Source organism: Oncorhynchus nerka, linkage group LG8, assembly GCF_034236695.1.
Source record: "Oncorhynchus nerka isolate Pitt River linkage group LG8, Oner_Uvic_2.0, whole genome shotgun sequence".
NCBI lineage: Eukaryota > Metazoa > Chordata > Actinopteri > Salmoniformes > Salmonidae > Oncorhynchus > Oncorhynchus nerka.
The window spans coordinates 2,723,363-2,736,752 of NC_088403.1; the positions used below are offsets into that span (position 1 = coordinate 2,723,363).

General features: G+C 48.7%; 1 pseudogene; it reads left to right on the forward strand.

Moving 5' to 3' along the window:
* Positions 1 to 2,499: 2,499 nt before the first annotated feature.
* Positions 2,500 to 13,390, forward strand: part of LOC135573014 (TBC1 domain family member 30-like) — a 77,721-nt pseudogene continuing 66,830 nt past the window's right edge.

Genomic DNA, 13,390 nt, shown 5'->3' on the forward strand with positions numbered 1-13,390 from the left:
ATGGCACCTACCATGGAGGTATAGTGTAGGTAGTAACATGGCACCTACCATGGAGGTATAGTAGTAACAGGGATCAACATGACACCTACCATGGAGGTAAAGTGTATGTAGTAACAGGGATCAACATGACACCTACCATGGAGGTATAGTGTAGGTAGTAACATGGCACCTACCATGGAGGTATAGTAGTAACAGGGATCAGCATGGCACCTACCATGGAGGTATAGTGTAGGTAGTAACATGGCACCTACCATGGAGGTATAGTAGTAACAGGGATCAGCATGGCACCTACCATGGAGGTATAGTAGTAACAGGGATCAACATGGCACCTACCATGGAGGTATAGTGTATGTAGTAACAGGGATCAACATGCACCTACCATGGAGGTATAGTGTAGGTAGTAACAGGGATCAACAGGGCACATACCATGGAGGTATAGTCGTAACAGGGATCAGCATGGCACCTACCATGGAGGTATAGTAGTAACAGGGATCAGCATGGCACCTACCATGGAGGTATAGTAGTAACAGGGATCAACATGGCACCTACCATGGAGGTATAGTAGTAACAGGGATCAACATGGCACCTACCATGGAGGTAAAGTAGTAACAGGGATCAGCATGGCACCTACCATGGAGGTATAGTATGTAGTAACAGGGATCAACATGGCACCTACCATGGAGGTATAGTATGTAGTAACAGGGATCAACATGGCACCTACCATGGAGGTATAGTAGTAACAGGGATCAGCATGGCACCTACCATGGAGGTATAGTATGTAGTAACAGGGTTCAGCATGGCACCTACCATGGAGGTATAGTAGTAACAGGGATCAGCATGGGACCTACCATGGAGGTATAGTATGTAGTAACAGGGATCAGCATGGGACCTACCATGGAGGTATAGTATGTAGTAACAGGGATCAACATGGCACCTACCATGGAGGAGGTAACAGGGATCAACATGGCACCACCATGGAGGGATAACAGGGATCATGGCACCTACCATGGAGGTATAGTAGTAACAGGGATCAACATGGTACCTACCATGGAGGTATATGTAGTAACAGGGATCAACATGGCACCTACCATGGAGGTATAGTATGTAGTAACAGGGATCAACATGACACCTACCATGGAGGTATAGTATGTAGTAACAGGGATCAACATGGCACCTACCATGGAGGTATAGTAGTAACAGGGATCAACATGGCACCTACCATGGAGGTATAGTATGTAGTAACAGGGATCAACATGGCACCTACCATGGAGGTATAGTATGTAGTAACAGGGATCAAAATGGCACCTACCATGGAGGTATAGTAGTAACAGGCATCAACATGGCACCTACCATGGAGGTATAGTATGTAGTAACAGGGATCAGCATGGCACCTACCATGGAGGTATAGTAGTAACAGGGATCAGCATGTCACCTACCATGGAGGTATAGTAGTAACAGGGATCAACATGGCACCTACCATGGAGGTATAGTAGTAACAGGGATCAACATGGCACCTACCATGGAGGTATAGTATGTAGTAACAGGGATCAACATGGCACCTACCATGGAGGTATAGTAGTAACAGGGATCAACATGGCACCTACCATGGAGGTATAGTAGTAACAGGGATCAACATGGCACCTACCATGGAGGTATAGTATGTAGTAACAGGGATCAACATGGCACCTACCATGGAGGTATAGTAGTAACAGGGATCAACATGGCACCTACCATGGAGGTATAGTAGTAACAGGGATCAACATTGCACCTACCATGGAGGTATAGTATATGTAGTAACAGTGTGTAAAGTGGGACTTGTCTTCTCACAGGACCAGCAGCATGTTACAGTACCTCTACCTGAAGTCATCTGGCTGAGACATGCCTTGTTATCTAGTGATGTAGTAGCGATGACTGTCTCTCCATTCACAATGGCTCTCTTTTTGGGGTTGTTGCTCTACCGAGCTTCCCCTCTCCACCCCTCCCTTCACATTACTTCATCACGGCTTTCTTCTCCTCCTGCCACCATACCTCATCTTCTCCCTCCCTCCCTGTGACGCTGGGTAGGGGTGTATACCGGGGCAGCAGCTCCTGAGACCGCTGCAGAGCCGCATCTCCTCCGTATGGTTAGAGGGACAACTGATCATCGATTAAGACAGATCTATATCTTCTAGCAACTTTTGAATCAATGTTTTAAAGGCATAATTGCACGCGATTTCCTCCTGGATGGATCGGACATCAAGGCCATTTCCTGTGTGCGCGAGACTGTTGACAGTTCTTGGGTTGGACCGGAGACTGAAAGATCAATGTGATTGATCAACCTCCCTGCTCCCTGGAAGACATCGGGCTGTCGTGGAGCAGCTGGGTAACGGGAGTCGCGTGGGACGGAGAGAATAACGGACATTTTAGATTGAAGCAGCGCACAAAGTGGAATAAACATCAATGTCGTCTACCGACAATTACTTTTAGGCTACACGGTGCGTGTTTCGGTTTGATTGGGAAATGAAGCAGGCCCGGTTTAACGCGGGGAGGAGGGCTCGGTCTGGGCCGTGTGTTGCGGGCAGGGTTCGAGCGGGTGTCGGTAACGTCATCAGTAACGTCCTGAAGAAAAGGGAACGGAATTTCCCGAGAGCGCCCTGTCTGCTCTGCACGCTTCGGGAGCCAGGTGACCGAACGGAGCCCGTTCAGCTCCGGCCTGATTGATACTTTTGTTTGTTTTTGTCTCAGGGGAGGGAGAGCAAGTAGTGGTCTTGTCTCACAGAATATGTCACTGCTAGTTGTGGTGGCGTCATGGGGGTTGTTCATTCATTGTGGTTCTGAAATCATGGCGATAGTTTACAAGGCGTTTCTTCGTTCATGTGATTCCCGTCAACCTTGTGTTAGGCTGATAGGACTGATATAACTAAAGCCCTGTAGTTGAATTCCTTCATGTCGTCTTGTATTGGATGCAGCTGTCCGATGTAGCCTAGTTACGTAGCCCAGCCCATAGGTCTAGTCATATCTATCTCTAGGAGGAGGGGTGTCATGGTCGCTGTAATGTAAACACAGTGTCGGGGCGACTTGGTGGGCCAGCAGCTGGCCAGCTATAGAAGACCTGACCAGATCTCAACATGGAGGAGACAGACAGCGCTCAGAGAGACCCAGGTTGGAGCTATACTCTAAACAGTATAAAGGTTAGTGTAGGTGGGGGAGAGTTACAGAGAGACCGGTGTGAGCTGGTAGCATGAAGCCGTGCAGAGCGGGGCAAATGGCGGCTGTGTGGTAAAGCTGGCTGGCTGCCAGACAGGTTAGGGCTGGGTTCAGTCTGAATCATTCTCTTTCCTGTTTGTTTCATTTAAGGATGCTCTGATCTGGGTTATAGTTTCGTTACTTCCGTTGTGTGAGTTTCAGAGCGTCAGGTTGTGGTAGTTAAGACCTGTTGTAGTGTAACTCGAGAGCGAAACGGAAAGGATTCAGCACCACAGTGGCGGACAGCAACATCTAATAAAACAGAACCTGGGGCGAATTTCGTCATGGAAACGTTTACCGTTTAAGAACCAAACGGAGGCAAACAGAGCAAACGATAGTTTTTTATTGGACAAATCCGGGTAGATGCCACCTGTTTTAGTTCTGTTTGCTCCCGTTTTAAGAAACGTTTTGCAACAGAATTGGCTTAATGAATAGCCCCAGGGAGCCTAGCACCTCACAGCTGTTCGGTGGTGCTGAAAACAGATTAAGAGTAAATCATTGGAAGAACGCAAAGTCTAATATATTTCCACATCGCCATGTTTCAGTACTATGTGATTTGTTTAGCCCAGGTGCACACGGATAGCAGTGATGTCATTACATCATTTACATGTACATTTAAGTCATTCAGCAGACGCTAAGAGCGACTTACAAATTGGTGCGTTCACCTTATGACATGTGATTTGTTTAGCCCAGGTGCACACGGATAGCAGTGATGTGTTTAGCCCAGGTGCACACGGATAGCAGTGATGTGTTTAGCCCAGGTGCACACGGATAGCAGTGATGTCATTACATGTGGTTTGTTTAGCCCAGGTGCACACTGATAGCAGTGATGTGTTTAGCCCAGGTGCACACTGATAGCAGTGACGTCATTAGTAATGGACGTGCTTATTTTCCTCCCCGCATGTCACTGTACTTAGACTGATGATATTATGTACCTGATTAGTCAGTAGGCCTCGTTAGAGAGCTTTCCGTGTGTGTGGTGACTGACCGTTCTGCTACTGTGGAGTTCTTCAGTCTGTACACTGTTCTCTGTAGGAGTGGACACCAGGTTAAAGTTCACCATCGAACCTTCTCTGGGCAAGAACGGCTTCCAACAGGTCAGTATGGTCGTGTCCCATCACATCTTTAGCCCCGTTTCAGGTGTCTGTGTGTATCATATTTATGTGGATCTGATCTGTGTGGATCTGATCTGTGTGGATCTGATCTGTGTGGATCTGATCTGTGGGGATCTGATCTGTGGGGATCTGATCTGTGTGGATCTGATCTGTGGGGATCTGATCTGTGGGGATCTGATCTGTGGGGATCTGATCTGTGGGGATCTGATCTGTGTGGATCTGATCTGTGGGGATCTGATCTGTGTGGATCTGATCTGTGTGGATCTGATCTGTGGATCTGATCTGTGTGCTTCTCTCCCAGTGGTATGATGCTCTGGAAGGCTGTGGTGAGACTTCCTACAGGCATCCCTAAAGATGTGGAGGAAGAGGGTACGTCATAGTAGTGCTACTGATATAACAGATGTGATGGTTCTTCCCATCTCTCTAGTGGTGTTTATTCTGACTGGCCAGCCAGCGGTCCTAGTTGATTGGTGTTTATTCTGACTGGCCAGCCAGCGGTCCTAGTTGATTGGTGTTTATTCTGACTGGCCAGCCAGCGGTCCTAGTTGATTGGTGTTTATTCTGACTGGCCAGCCAGCGGTCCTAGTTGATTGGTGTTTATTCTGACTGGCCAGCCAGCGGTCCTAGTTGATTGGTGTTTATTCTGACTGGCCAGCCAGAGGTCCCAGTTGATTGGTGTTTATTCTGACTGGCCAGCCAGAGGTCCCAGTTGATTGGTGTTTATTCTGACTGGCCAGCCAGAGGTCCCAGTTGATTGGTGTTTATTCTGACTGGCCAGCCAGAGGTCCCAGTTGATTGGTGTTTATTCTGACTGTCCAGCCAGAGGTCCCAGTTGATTGGTGTTTATTCTGACTGGCCAGCCAGTGGTCCCAGTTGATTGGTGTTTATTCTGACTGGCCAGCCAGTGGTCCCAGTTGATTGGTGTTTATTCTGACTGGCCAGCCAGTGGTCCCAGTTGATTGGTGTTTATAATGACTGGCCAGCCAGTGGTCCCAGTTGATTGGTGTTTATTCTGACTGGCCAGCCAGGGGGTCCTGTGCTGATTGGTGTTTATTCTGACTGCCAGCCAGGGGTCCCCAGCTGATTGGTGTTTATTCTGACTGACTGGCCAGCCAGGGGTCCCAGTTGATTGGTGTTTATTCTGACTGGCCAGCCAGGGGTCCCAGTTGATTGGTGTTTATTCTGACTGACTGGCCAGCCAGAGGTCCCAGTTGATTGGTGTTTATTCTGACTGGCCAGCCAGGGGTCCCAGTTGATTGGTGTTTATTCTGACTGGCCAGCCAGAGGTCCCAGTTGATTGGTGTTTATTCTGACTGGCCAGCCAGCGGTCCCAGTTGATTGGTGTTTATTCTGACTGGCCAGCCAGAGGTCCCAGTTGATTGGTGTTTATTCTGACTGGCCAGCCAGTGGTCCCAGTTGATTGGTGTTTATTCTGACTGGCCAGCCAGAGGTCCCAGTTGATTGGTGTTTATTCTGACTGGCCAGCCAGAGGTCCCAGTTGATTGGTGTTTATTCTGACTGGCCAGCCAGAGGTCCCAGTTGATTGGTGTTTATTCTGACTGGCCAGCCAGAGGTCCCAGTTGATTGGTGTTTATTTTGACTGGCCAGCCAGAGTCTCCTCTGTCAGGACTCTTTACTGTGGGTCTCCTCTGTCAGACTCTTTTACTGTGTCTCCTCTGTCAGACTCTTTACTGTGTGTCTCCTCTGTCAGGACTCTTACTGTGTGTCTCCTCTGTCAGGACTTTACTGTGTCTCCTCTGTCAGGACTCTTTACTGTGTCTCTCCTCTGTCAGACTCTTTACTGTGTGTCTCCTCTGTCAGGACTCTTTACTGTGTGTCTCCTCTGTCAGATTCTATTTACTGTGAGTCTCCTCTGTCAGGACTCTTTACTGTGAGTCTCCTCTGTCAGGACTCTTTACTGTGTGTCTCCTCTGTCAGGACTCTTTACTGTGAGTCTCCTCTGTCAGGACTCTTTACTGTGTCTCTCCTCTGCCAGGACTCTTTACTGTGTGTCTCCTCTGTCAGGACTCTTTACTGTGTGTCTACTCTGTCAGGACTCTTTACTGTGTCTCTCCTCTGTCAGGACTCTTTACTGTGAGTCTCCTCTGTCAGGACTTTTTACTGTGTGTCTCCTCTGCCAGGACTCTTTACTGTGAGTCTCCTCTGTCAGGACCCTTACTGTGAGTCTCTCCTCTGTCAGACTCTTTTAATGTGTGTGGTCTCCTCTGTCAGGACTCTTTACTGTGTGTGGGTCTCCTCTGTCAGGACTCTTTACTGTGTTTCTCTCCTCTGTCAGGACTCTTTACTGTGTGTCTCCTCTGTCAGGACTCTTTACTGTGGGTCTCTCCTCTGTCAGGACTCTTTACTGTGAGTCTCTCCTCTGTCAGGACTCTTTACTGTGAGTCTCTCCTCTGTCAGGACTCTTTACTGTGTCTCTCCTCTGTCAGGACTCTTTACTGTGGGTCTCCTCTGTCAGGACTCTTTACTGTGGGTCTCCTCTGTCAGGACTCTTTACTGTGAGTCTCCTCTGTCAGGACTCTTTACTGTGGGTCTCCTCTGTCAGGACTCTTTACTGTGAGTCTCCTCTGTCAGGACTCTTTACTGTGGGTCTCCTCTGTCAGGACTCTTTACTGTGAGTCTCCTCTGTCAGGACTCTTTACTGTGTGTCTCCTCTGTCAGGACTCTTTACTGTGTGTCTCCTCTGTCAGGACTCTTTACTGTGAGTCTCCCTCTGTCAGGACTCTTACTGTGGGTCTCCTCTGTCAGGACTCTTTACTGTGAGTCTCCTCTGTCAGTACTCTTACTGTGTCTCCTCTGTCAGGACTCTTTACTGTGGGTCTCCTCTGTCAGGACTCTTTACTGTGTGTCTCCTCTGTCAGGACTTCTTTACTGTGAGTCTCCTCTGTCAGGACTCTTTACTGTGAGTCTCCTCTGTCAGGACTCTTTACTGTGAGTCTCCTCTGTCAGGACTCTTTACTGTGAGTCTCCTCTGTCAGGACTCTTTACTGTGTGTCTCCTCTGTCAGGACTCTTTACTGTGAGTCTCCCTGTCAGGACTCTTTACTGTGAGTCTCCCCTGTCAGGACTCTTTACTGTGAGTCTCCCTGTCAGGACTTCTTTACTGTGAGTCTCCCTGTCAGGACTCTTACTGTGAGTCTCCTCTGTCAGGACTCTTACTGTGAGTCTCCTCTGTCAGGACTCTTTACTGTGTCTCCTCTGTCAGGACTCTTTACTGTGTGTGGGTCTCCTCTGTCAGGACTCTTTACTGTGTGTGGGTCTCCTCTGTCAGACTCTTTACTGTGAGTCTCTCCTCTGTCAGGACTCTTTACTGTGTGTCTCCTCTGTCAGACTCTTACTGTGTGTCTCTCCTCTGTCAGGACTCTTTACTGTGTGTCTCCTCTGTCAGGACTCTTTACTGTGTGTGGTCTCTCCTCTGTCAGGACTCTTTACTGTGTGTGGGTCTCCTCTGTCAGGACTCTTTACTGTGTGTGGGTCTCCTCTGTCAGGACTCTTTACTGTGTGTGGGTCTCCTCTGTCAGACTCTGTACTGTGTGTGGGTCTCCTCTGTCAGGACTCTTTACTGTGTGTCTCCTCTGTCAGACTCTTTACTGTGAGTCTCCTCTGTCAGGACTCTTTACTGTGAGTCTCCTCTGTCAGACTCTTTACTGTGGGTCTCCTCTGTCAGACTCTTACTGTGTGTCGTCTAAGCACTAGTGTGTACAGTATAACTATATATGAATACTCTGTGTTCTCCAGGTATGGCTGACTCTAGCTGATCAGTACCTCCACAGTATCTCTATCGACTGGGACAAAACTCTCCGCTCGCTTTCAACGAACGCAGAAAACTCCTGACGATGACTCACTGGGCATCCAGATTGTTAAGGTAACAGGATATTTGTACATGGAATGCATCATGGAAAACAACAGCTGTTCCTCCTTCCTTGTTGAGAGAGAACCATGAATTAGCAGGACAAGGTCCATACCCTCTGTCTCTCTCTGTCTCTCTCTGTCTCTCTCTCTGTCTCTGTCTCTGTCTCTGTCTCTGTCTCTGTCTCTGTCTCTGTCTCTGTCTCTGTTCTCTGTCTCTCCCTCTGTCTCTGTCTCTGTCTCTCTCTCTCTCTGTAAAACTGTTGTGTTATATCATTAAATGCAGTCCCCTGGTATGGATGAATAAAGTCTTGTTGTTCATTAGGACCTACACAGGACAGGTTGTAGTTCATACTCCGGCCAGGAGGGGAGCAGGACCGGGTGGTGCTGAAGAGGGTGCTCCTGGCGTACGCTCGCTGGAATAAGGCTGTAGGATACTGTCAGGGCTTCAACGTACTGGCGGCGCTCATACTGGAGGTTACAGAGGGCAACGCAGAGCCACGCACTAAAGGTACACTCCAACACTGCTCTGAAAGGGGTTGATTTATTACAACACTGCTGTGAAAGGGGATGATTTATTACAACAACACTGCTCTGAAAGGGGTTGATTTATTACAACACTGCTGTGAAAGGGGATGATTTATTACAACACTGCTGTGAAAGGGGATGATTTATTACACTCCAACACTGCTGTGAAAGGGGATGATTTATTACAACACTGCTGTGAAAGGGGATGATTTATTACAACACTGCTGTGAAAGGGGATGATTTATTACAACACTGCTCTGAAAGGGGATGATTTATTACAACACTGCTGTGAAAGGGAATGATTTATTACAACACTGCTGTGAAAGGGGATGATTTATTACAACACTGCTGTGAAAGGGGATGATTTATTACAACACTGCTGTGAAAGGGGATGATTTATTACAACACTGCTCTGAAAGGGATGATTTATTACACTACAACACTGCTGTGAAAGGGGATGATTTATTACACTCCAACACTGCTCTGAAAGGGGATGATTTATTACAACACTGCTCTGAAAGGGGATGATTTATTACAACACTGCTGTGAAAGGGGATGATTTATTACAACACTGCTCTGAAAGGGGATGATTTATTACAACACTGCTCTGAAAGGGGATGATTTATTACACTCCAACACTGCTCTGAAAGGGATGATTTATTACACTACAACACTGCTCTGAAAGGGATGATTTATTACACTACAACACTGCTCTGAAAGGGGATGATTTATTACAACACTGCTGTGAAAGGGGATGATTTATTACAACACTGCTGTGAAAGGGGATGATTTATTACAACACTGCTCTGAAAGGGGATGATTTATTACACTCCAACACTGCTCTGAAAGGGGATGATTTATTACAACACTGCTGTGAAAGGGGATGATTTATTACAACACTGCTGTGAAAGGGGATGATTTATTACACTACAACACTGCTCTGAAAGGGGATGATTTATTACACTACAACACTGCTCTGAAAGGGGATGATTTATTACAACACTGCTGTGAAAGGGGATGATTTATTACAACAACACTGCTCTGAAAGGGGATGATTTATTACAACACTCTGAAAGGGATGATTTATTACAACACTGCTCTGAAAGGGGATGATTTATTACAACACTGCTGTGAAAGGGGATGATTTATTACAACACTGCTGTGAAAGGGGATGATTTATTACAACACTGCTGTGAAAGGGGATGATTTATTACAACACTGCTGTGAAAGGGGATGATTTATTACACTACAACACTGCTCTGAAAGGGGATGATTTATTTACAACACTGCTCTGAAAGGGGATGATTTATTACAACACTGCTGTGAAAGGGGATGATTTATTACAACAACACTGCTCTGAAAGGGGATGATTTATTACAACACTGCTCTGAAAGGGGATGATTTATTACAACACTGCTCTGAAAGGGGATGATTTATTACAACAACACTGCTGTGAAAGGGGATGATTTATCTGTTGTACTCATTCTAACTGATCCTCCGTCTCTCCTCCAGGTGATGATCTACCTGATAGACAAGGTGCTACCAGAGAGCTATTTTGCCAACAACCTGCGTTCTCTGTCTGTGGACATGGCTGTGTTTAGAGATCTCCTGAGGATGAAGCTGCCTCATCTCTCACAGCACCTACACCTCCTGCAGAAGACTGCTGATAGAGAGGCTGGAGGTGGGTCTGTCTGTCTGTCTCTGTCATACGGACCTCTACAACTCCCCTGACTAACGCCAGCGTGTCATACGGACCAGACTAACATACGGACCAGACTAACATACGGACCAGACTAACATACGGACCAGACTAACGCCAGCGTGTGATACGGACCAGACTAACATACGGACCAGACTAACATACGGACCAGACTAACATACGGACCAGACTAACATACGGACCAGACTAACGCCAGCGTGTGATACGGACCAGACTAACATATGGACCAGACTAACGCCAGCGTGTGTCTTACAGGCAGCTACGAGCCTCCCCTGACTAACCCCAGTGTATGTCTTACAGGCAGCTACGAGCCTCCCCTGACTAACCCCAGTGTATGTCTTACAGGCAGCTACGAGCCTCCCCTGACTATCGCCAGCGTGTGTCTTACAGGCAGCTATGAGCCTCCCCTGACTAACTCCAGTGTGTGTCTTACAGGCAGCTACGAGCCTCCCTGACTAACCCCGGTGTGTGTCTTACAGGCAGCTATGAGCCTCCCCTGACTAACCCCAGTGTATGTCTTACAGGCAGCTATGAGCCTCCCTGACTAACCCCAGTGTGTGTCTTACAGGCAGCTATGAGCCTCCCTGACTAACCCCAGTGTATGTCTTACAGGCAGCTACGAGCCTCCCCTGACTAACCCCAGTGTATGTCTTACAGGCAGCTATGAGCCTCCCCTGACTAACGCCAGCGTGTGTCTTACAGGCAGCTACGAGCCTCCCCTGACTAACCCCGGTGTGTGTCTTACAGGCAGCTATGAGCCTCCCCTGACTAACTCCAGTGTGTGTCTTACAGGCAGCTACGAGCCTCCCCTGACTAACCCCGGTGTGTGTCTTACAGGCAGCTATGAGCCTCCCCTGACTAACCCCAGTGTATGTCTTACAGGCAGCTATGAGCCTCCCCTGACTAACGCCAGCGTGTGTCTTACAGGCAGCTATGAGCCTCCCCTGACTAACTCCAGTGTGTGTCTTACAGGCAGCTACGAGCCTCCCCTGACTAACCCCGGTGTGTGTCTTACAGGCAGCTATGAGCCTCCCCTGACTAACCCCAGTGTATGTCTTACAGGCAGCTATGAGCCTCCCCTGACTAACCCCAGTGTGTGTCTTACAGGCAGCTATGAGCCTCCCCTGACTAACCCCAGTGTATGTCTTACAGGCAGCTACGAGCCTCCCCTGACTAACCCCAGTGTATGTCTTACAGGCAGCTATGAGCTTCCCCTGACTAACGCCAGCGTGTGTCTTACAGGCAGCTATGAGCCTCCCCTGACTAACTCCAGTGTGTGTCTTACAGGCAGCTACGAGCCTCCCCTGACTAACCCCAGTGTGTGTCTTACAGGCAGCTATGAGCCTCCCCTGACTAACCCCAGTGTATGTCTTACAGGCAGCTACGAGCCTCCCCTGACTAACGCCAGTGTGTGTCTTACAGGCAGCTACGAGCCTCCCCTGACTAACCCCAGTGTATGTCTTACAGGCAGCTACGAGCCTCCCCTGACTAACCCCAGTGTGTGTCTTACAGGCAGCTACGAGCCTCCCCTGACCAACGTGTTCACGATGCAGTGGTTTCTGACCATGTTTGCTACCTGCCTGCCCCCCAACACCGTGCTGAAGATCTGGGACTCTGTGTTCTTCGAAGGTTCTGAGGTTCTGCTGAGGGTGGCTCTGGCCATCTGGTCTCACCTGGGGGAGTGAGTACCCTAACCCCTACACACTGTACCCCTAACCCCTACACACTGTATCCTAACCCCTACACACTGTATCCTAACCCCTATACACTGTACCCCTAACCCCTACACACTGTATCCCTAACCCCTAACCCCTACACACTGTACCCCTAACCCCTACACACTGTATCCCTAACCCCTACACACAACCCCTAACTACACACTGTACCCCTAACCCCTACACACTGTATCCCTAACCCCTACACACTGTACCCCTAACCCCTACACACTGTACCCCTAACCCCTACACACTGTATCCCTAACCCCTACACACTGTATCCCTAACCCCTACACACTGTACCCCTAACCCTACACACTGTATCCCTAACCCCTACACACTGTATCCCTAACCCCTACACACTGTATCCCTAACCCCTACACACTGTATCCCTAACCCCTACACACTGTATCCCTAACCCCTACACACTGTATCCCTAACCCCTACACACTGTATCCCTAACCCTACACACTGTATCCCCTAACCCCTACACACTGTACCCCTAAACCCCTACACACTGTACCCTAACCCCTAACCCCTACACACTGTATCCCTAACCCCTACACACTGTACCCTAACCCCCTACACACTGTATCCCTAACCTAACCCCTACACACTGTACCCCTAACCCCTACACACTGTACCCCTAACCTACACACTGTATCCCTAACCCCTACACACTGTATCCCTAACCCCTACACACTGTATCCCTAACCCCTACACACTGTATCCCTAACCCCTACACACTGTATCCCTAACCCCTACACACTGTGCCCCTAACCCCTACACACTGTATCCCTAACCCCTACACACTGTACCCCTAACCCCTACACACACTGTGCCCCCTAACCCCTACACACTGTACCCCTAACCCCTACACACTGTACCCCTAACCCCTACACACTGTACCCCTAACCCCTACACACTGTACCCCTAACCCCTACACTGTATCCCTACACACTTTATCCCTAACCCCTACACACTGTGCCCTAACCCCTACACTGTAACCCTAACCCCTACACACTGTATCCCTAACCCCTACACACTGTATCCCTAACCCCTAACCCCCTACACACTGTATCCCTAACCCCTACACACTGTATCCCCTACACACTGTATCCCTAACCCCTACACTGTACCCCTAACCCTACACACTGTACCCCTAACCCCTACACACTGTAACCCTAACCCCTACACACTGTATCCCTAACCCCTACACAC